The sequence below is a fragment of the Trichosurus vulpecula genome, chromosome 6 (assembly GCF_011100635.1).
Source record: "Trichosurus vulpecula isolate mTriVul1 chromosome 6, mTriVul1.pri, whole genome shotgun sequence".
NCBI lineage: Eukaryota > Metazoa > Chordata > Mammalia > Diprotodontia > Phalangeridae > Trichosurus > Trichosurus vulpecula.
Window position 1 is genome coordinate 5,381,456 of NC_050578.1, and position 7,273 is coordinate 5,388,728.

A 7,273-nucleotide genomic window follows, 5' to 3' on the forward strand; every position below is an offset into this window, starting at 1 on the left:
GTCAACTGCTAGCTCAGTACGAATCTGCAGTGTGATGTGACATCCCCCCAAAAAGTAATGAAATATTGAGCCTCATTAAGAGGGGTCTAACTTCAAAGGAGGCAGTGATGTGGCTCTGTTGATAGAGCTCTGGGCCTGGAGTCAGGAAGACCTGAATTCAAATCCAGCCTCAGTCACTTACTAGCTGTGTGACCCTGAACAAATCACTTAACCTCTGTTTTCCTTAATCCATGGAGAAGAAAATTTCAAACTACTCCAATATCTTTGCCAAGAAAACCCCCTGGACCATGCAGTCTATGGGGTCATGAAGAGTTGGACATGACTGAATGATTGAGCAAAAATAACAACAAAAACAAGCTTCCAGGAACAGAGAAGAGATGGGACCACTGTGCTCTGCTCTTGTTAGACCTCAGCCAGAATATGCTGTCTCATTGTAGCCACCACTGTTTAAGGAAGTTGACAAAGTGGTGAGTGTCCAGAGGAAGAGGAGAGCACCCAAAAGAAGGGCCTTGAGCCCATGCTTTATCAAGATTGGCTGAAGGATCTGGGGATGTTTATTTTGTGGAGAAGAAGATTCAGGGGAGACGTGAGAATTGTCTTCAAGTATTTCAAGGGCTGTCGTGTGGAAGACAAATTGGATTTCTTCTGCTTGGCTTCAGAGGGCAGAACCAGTAGCAATGGCAAGATAGTTTCAAGGAGGCCAACTTAGGGTTGATGTCAGGGGAATGATTAACAAACTGAGCTAACACAAAATGATTTGGTCTATTTCACAAGGCAGTGGACTCTCCTTTCTTGGAGGTCATCACGCAGAGGCTAGACTACCTGTTGTAGGTTAGGTTAAAGTGGAGATTCTTTTTATAGATGGTTTCAACTAGACGAGGGCTTCTTAAGCTTCCTTGTGTCACAGACCCATCTGGGAAAGCCTGGGGAGTGCTTCTCAGAATCATGGTTTTTAAATGTATAGCATAACAAAGAAAACAAATTATGTTGAACTATAGTTATCAAAAACAATTTTAAGAAAGTTCCCAGATGCCAGGTTAAGAACCTCTAGTGTAAGTAGTCACTGAGGTTCCTTCTAAGTCTCAAATCTGGTGATCGTGGGATTCTTTGATTCCTTCATTAGTTATCAATCTTCCCTTGGGGAAAAAGTCCCTTCTTGAAATGCCAATATTCTGCCAGTGTTGTTGGATAGTGTCAAAACATGGAATTCAACAGCCTGTGCAGAAATGAAAACGAAGCCAGAAACAAAGCTGGGAATTTCCTGGCTTCATGCTAAAAATTAGATTTACTCATTGGACTATATTACCTCTATTATTTGAGTGGGTTCATTTCTGTTCTCTCTTCATAAAACTATTGGAGCAGTTTCCAAGACACCTCCCTCCACCGCTTCCATTTGCACACTGGGCTATAATTTTTTAGTTTGCCTCTTAGATCTTTCTTAAATAAAACTAGGATGCTTGCCAATTTCTAATCCCTGTGTTTCCTTACTGTGTATTGTAATAAAAAGCATTAAAAAGAAGTTAAAGCTATATCTCCTAAGTTATCCAGGAGTTCTTTGGGAAATGGAGTCTTTCTGAGATCACAGACCAAAGCCCCCTGGGCACTAGGATGTACCATGTTACCAAAGCCCTTTCTAGGAGCTCTGAATCTGCTTTACCACTTTATTCTCCTAAAAAAATAAAATGGCTATCTATCTATACACACATATGCACACACACACATACATATATATGTACATATACATATATATACATATGTGTGTGTGGGTGTATAAATGGAAAATGTTTTGAAGCCCACACCCTGGCTAAACTCACATTTTGATCTTTTGGTGATCCAGTTCAATTTTATTCTGTACTCTTCTCCAGGACTTTTTTGTTGTTCGGTTGTGTCTGACTCTTCATGACCCCATGGACCATAGCGGGCCAGGCCCTTCTATCCTTCACTAGCTCTGCAATTCTGTCCAAGTTCACATTCATTGTTTCCATGACTCTATTCTCCAGGCTCTAGCAGGCCCTTAATAAATCCTAGTTGACTGACAACATGAGAACAATTATAAGGATTGGGCTTTTGTTTTCCTTTATCAGTGCCTAAGGAATTTGTGGCATTGAATATTATCACAATTTTGTGCTCCTCCCCTCACCCTGAAACTACTTTGTGTCTATTTAAGCTATTTTTGGTACTCAGTCATCTCTGGCGTTTCCTAGATGAATTTGAGCTCCTTGAGGGCAAGGATGGTTTTGCTTTGTCTTTGTATCACCACCAGGGAACAAAATATCTGATGCATAGTACTCACTTAACAAAGGTATGTTGAGTTGAAAGAAATGGAATCACAAGAAGAAACATTAATTGGACATCTAGAATATGCCAGGACTTTCTCTACCATGCCCCTAGTGGCTACTCCTCTGCCTCTTTTTGGCTCCCTATTAGAATGTAAACTCCTTGAAGGCAGTGCCTGTATTTGTATTTCCAGCTCACAGCACAATACCTGCCTTAATAAATACTTGTTGGATTTACTTGTGTTAGGTCCTAGTGATATGAAGGCAAAATGAAAACCATCTCTGCCCATAGAACCATGACCGTGTGACCGATACCTTCTTCTACACCAGCCCACATTTGACTCCCTTTCCTGTGTTGCCTTCTCCTACTCGAATGGGAGCTCCCTGAAGACAGAATGCTCTAGTGTGTCTGTAGATGTTTGTCCTTCATTCTCAAAGAGGACTATGACATCAGGAAGGTGATGTACAACGTGACCAGTGTCAAGTGTCCAATATTGGCAGAGCATTCAGAGCAGGGGATAAGAAAACTAGCAATATGCAGACCTTACCCTCAAGGACCTCAGTATCTAATAGTAAGTGACATCCACACAAATAACATCCATGTTGTTTTCATAAGTACAGAAAAGTTCAGAAGGTAGAAGGCAAAATCATTCCCCACTGTGGGGAATAGGAAGGTGGCATAAAGAAGATGCCATTAGTGTTGATTCTTGAAGGATGATAGGATTTCAACTTTTTTATAAGGTAGGAATTTGAGACACAGGAAAGAGTGTGAGCTAAAGCACTTGGGCACAGTGTGGGACGTGTCGGGGAGAGCTATATAATCCAGAACAGATTACATTGAGTCCAGAGAGATAGGAAAGGGACTCACGTGAAATGAAAGTTGGAATCCATATACTTTGGTGTCAGCTTAGAGAGGGCCTTGAATTCCAGGCAACGAAGCCTGAAATTTATTGGCTAGACATTGGGGAAGACTTTTTTAAAGGAAAAAAAAAGAAATTTATGTGATAGCATTATTACATATTTAAAAGCAATACAAGTTGACTTGCAGTTTCATGAGCAGTCATCTTTTTAAAAATTATACTAGGTTATGGAAATGCTTGTTTTTATTCCATAAATTAAAAATAAAATAAAGAAAATTTTTAAAAGAAAAAGAAAAATTAGATTTGTACATTAGAAGATTTTTCTGGCAGAAGTGTAAGATGTTTGGATAGGGAAAGAAATTGAAAGCATGGAGGCCAGGACAGGGACAAGGTTGAGAAGATAAACTGAAAGCAAAGGAGTCAGATATGAGTCAAGAGTCTAGACAAGAAGTAAGGTATTTTGGTAGAAATACTAAAGGAAAGGAAGGTATAGAGGGGAGAGATTTCCAAGAGAGAGAACCAAGAGTTGATAGTATATGAGGGCCAAAGTTGAGAAAGGAAGCAAAGACATTAAGAGTTGTACCATGGTGTGGAAACGTTTGTTTTATTCCATAAACTAGTAAATAAATAAAATTTTAATAAAAGAATAAATAAATGAATGTATGAGTGGATTTGAGAACATTCTTGTGGGTGAGGTTACCAGGGGAAAGAGTATAAACAGAAAAAATAACAGGGTCAAGGACAAATGAGTAGAAACAATTCTTGCTTCACTACTCCAAGAATATGGTGTAGCTACCCTTGGGCTTTTGCTCTATAGCCTGGCAAAAAAATTAGGTGGGAAGTAGAAAATCCTGCTACCTAACAATCAGACTGAGAGATGTCATGCAGGCCAGGAAAACATACAAATCTACTGATCCTTTAATTGAACCCAAATTTTCTTATTTTGCTGATAAGGGACAAAGTTTTTTTTAATCTTCAAAAATAATTAGTGAGAAATTAATACCAAGATATAGAATCCACCTTACCCCACTGGCCCACCACCATTGGAGATCTTCAAACAGAGACTGGATGGTCTATCAGGGGAATGTCTAGAGGTGATTCTTGCTCAGATATGATTCAACTGTATGGCTGCTGAGGTCCTGGCTAACTGGTTCCCCTTTACATGTTGTCTTCCTCAACAGAATACAAGCTCTGGGGGAGGGGGTATTTTGTTTGCTTTTCTTTGTATCCCCAGTGATCAGCACATTCCTTGCACATAGTCAGCATTTCATAACTGCCTTATCAATCAAATGAAACCCAAACCTGCATATTTGCCAATGCTATTCAACAAGGACAAAATTGAAACCTCAGAACATTCTATAACCTTAAATTAAAACAGTATTTCATGCTTCTTGCATAGAATTCAGATGAATTGAGCTCATGGAATTTTTAAAAATAATCATTTCTTACTTTAGTACAAAGGGAATAATTTGCCTCTTAACATTCTGAGTCAGCAAGAATTTATTAAGTGCCTATTATGTGCTTGGCCCAGTCTTGGCCTCTGGTCTTCCAAATCATGCTCCTGCAGCTATCTCATCCTGGACCTTCCCTGGGCATCTGGGACCTCCTCATCTTGTAACACCCAACTATCCCTGTGCCCTTCTCAACTGTGAATACCTCTCTCTAAGGCCCACCCCCTTCTTCCATTGGTGAGTCCCTCCTAGAGCTCCCATCTTGTGGAGGTCACCAGGGGAGCATTTACTGCATTCCCAGCCTCTGGAACCATGACCACATGACTGATACCTTCTTCTCCACCAGCCCACGTTTGACTCCCTTTTTGTGTTGCCTTCCTCTACTGAATGGGAACTCCCTGAAGACAGGCACTGGTTTTCTTTTGCTTGGTGTTTGCATCCCCAGCACTTAGCACAGTTACTGGCATATGAAAAACACCTGATAAGTGCTTGATTCCTTCCTCCTGTTATAGTAAGAAAGGCCTACACTCACCATTCATGCAATTTTACAGCCCTCTGAGAACCAAATATGAGCAATGGGTAGGACTGAATTTGATGATCTTTCTGCTCAAACATTTTATGAGCCTTTAAACCAAGTGGACATGCCAGAAGAAAAGGGCTTTATCCATCCTCACAAAATTCTATTTGCATAGGGGTGTGGGTATCAAGGACCAATTGGAGAACTCCAAAAATGATTTTAGAACTCCCACAAACACTGTCTTCACCCCTTACATGGTGACCAAATTAGGTAAGACATGAATATAATAAGGTAGCAAGAGCTAGGATATAAGGAATAAAGTATTAAATCACATGCTACTGATGAAAGGACTACAGAAATTCAAATGACAAGAGAAGACCTGACATTTCCATTGTGTGGTTTGTCCTTCATTCTCAAAGAGGACCATGACATCATGTAGCATTTGAAAATAATCAAAGTCCTTTATGGGAATTGGTGGCATAGTGGATAGAGACAGGAAAAACTGAGTTCAGATCTGACCTCAGACACTTAACTAGCTGTTGACACAGCCACTCAATCTGTCTGCCTCAGTTTTTTCAACTGCAAGATGGGGATAACAATGACACCCACTTCCCAGGGTTGTTGTAAGGCTTAAATAAGATATTTATAAATCACTTCTCATAGTGCCTGGAACATAATAGGCACTTTAAAAATTCTTGTACCCTTCCCTCCACCTTAAATATATCATCTCGTTTGAGTGTCGCAACACCAGTGTTGAGCAGATAATATGGGTATGAATTATTTCCATTTTGCCAACAAAGAAATCGAGGCCGTAGGGATTGGCTGACTATCATATCTTCATAGCCTCATCAATCTATACCTGAATGAGACCTCAGAGGCCACGCAGACCTCTGGGGGTAGTGTTGTGGGGTGGGGGGATTTGAATTACTATTATTGTTACTCGGTAAGGGGTTGATGGACAAAGTAGGTCCTTGAAGGATTTAGGTGCAGGTGAAAGGGTAGGAAGGAAATAGCATAAGTAAAGACATGGATGTTGGAACCCATTGAATGTCTCAGGATTGTAAAGCGAACAGTCTGACCAAACAGGGTTTGATTTTAGCATTCAGGAAAGCTGAGTTGACCTGGTAGGGCCAGATGATGGTATGCTAATGCCTGAGATCTTTGGCCATGATGGGAAATAGGGGGCCATATCAACTTGTCATAATTGGATTGATGAAATCAAAGTTGGGCTTGAGGAAAGGCAAGATGAAATCTTTTCTGGCTGGAATTTTCAGTGCCTAGTACATTGTAGACACCTAACAAAAACTTCTGGATTGGTTGGTTGAGTAGGGATGACTTGGTGAGTCATGAAATCAGTTAGAGTCTCTCCCAGAAATCCAGGCATGGGTGATAACTGCCAGGATCAATACCCTGGAAGCATGGCAGAGTTAAAGGGCTCTGGAGCCAGTCAACCTGGTCACCCCTGAGCTTGATTCTCTGCCGTTCACTACTTGTGCAGGACCCACCTCTCAGCACCCCAGTTCTCTTGGCTACATACCAGGAGGTTGCCGTGGATGTCCTCTGAGATCTTGTCCAGTTATAGATCGATGAGGCTATGAAGATATGAACTCTAGGAAGCTGTGCATGAGGCAGCTCAGTGATGCAATGGATAGAGCATTGAGCCTTGGACTCAGGAAGACCATGCAAATCTAGCCTCAGATAATTTACTAGCTGTGTCCCCCTAGGGAGGTCACTTAGCTCAATTTCCTCAACCATAAAATGGGGAAACAGCACCTGCCGGTCAGGGTTGTTGTGAGGATCAAATGAGATAATATTTGTGAAGCACTTAGCACAATGCCAGGCACATAGTAGGCTCTATATATTTATTCCCTTCCCCTTCTCATTTTGAAGCTGTCAGATTTTAATAATGTATATGCTGTATAAGGGACAAAGTCACAGAACAAATTGGAAGAATAATTGATTAAATCTGGTTACTAAATGGATCCGGGGGCAAAGGAGAATGGGGAGTCAAAGATTTGGGCACTGGGTCACTGCTGGATTGAATCAATCACACAAGAATGGGCAGGGTGCCAAATACGAGAATTATCAGTATCAAGCCTAGGGCTAAACTCAATAATGTACCATCTGTGGAACTCTGAATTGGTCCAGCCATCCTAGAAAGTAATTTGG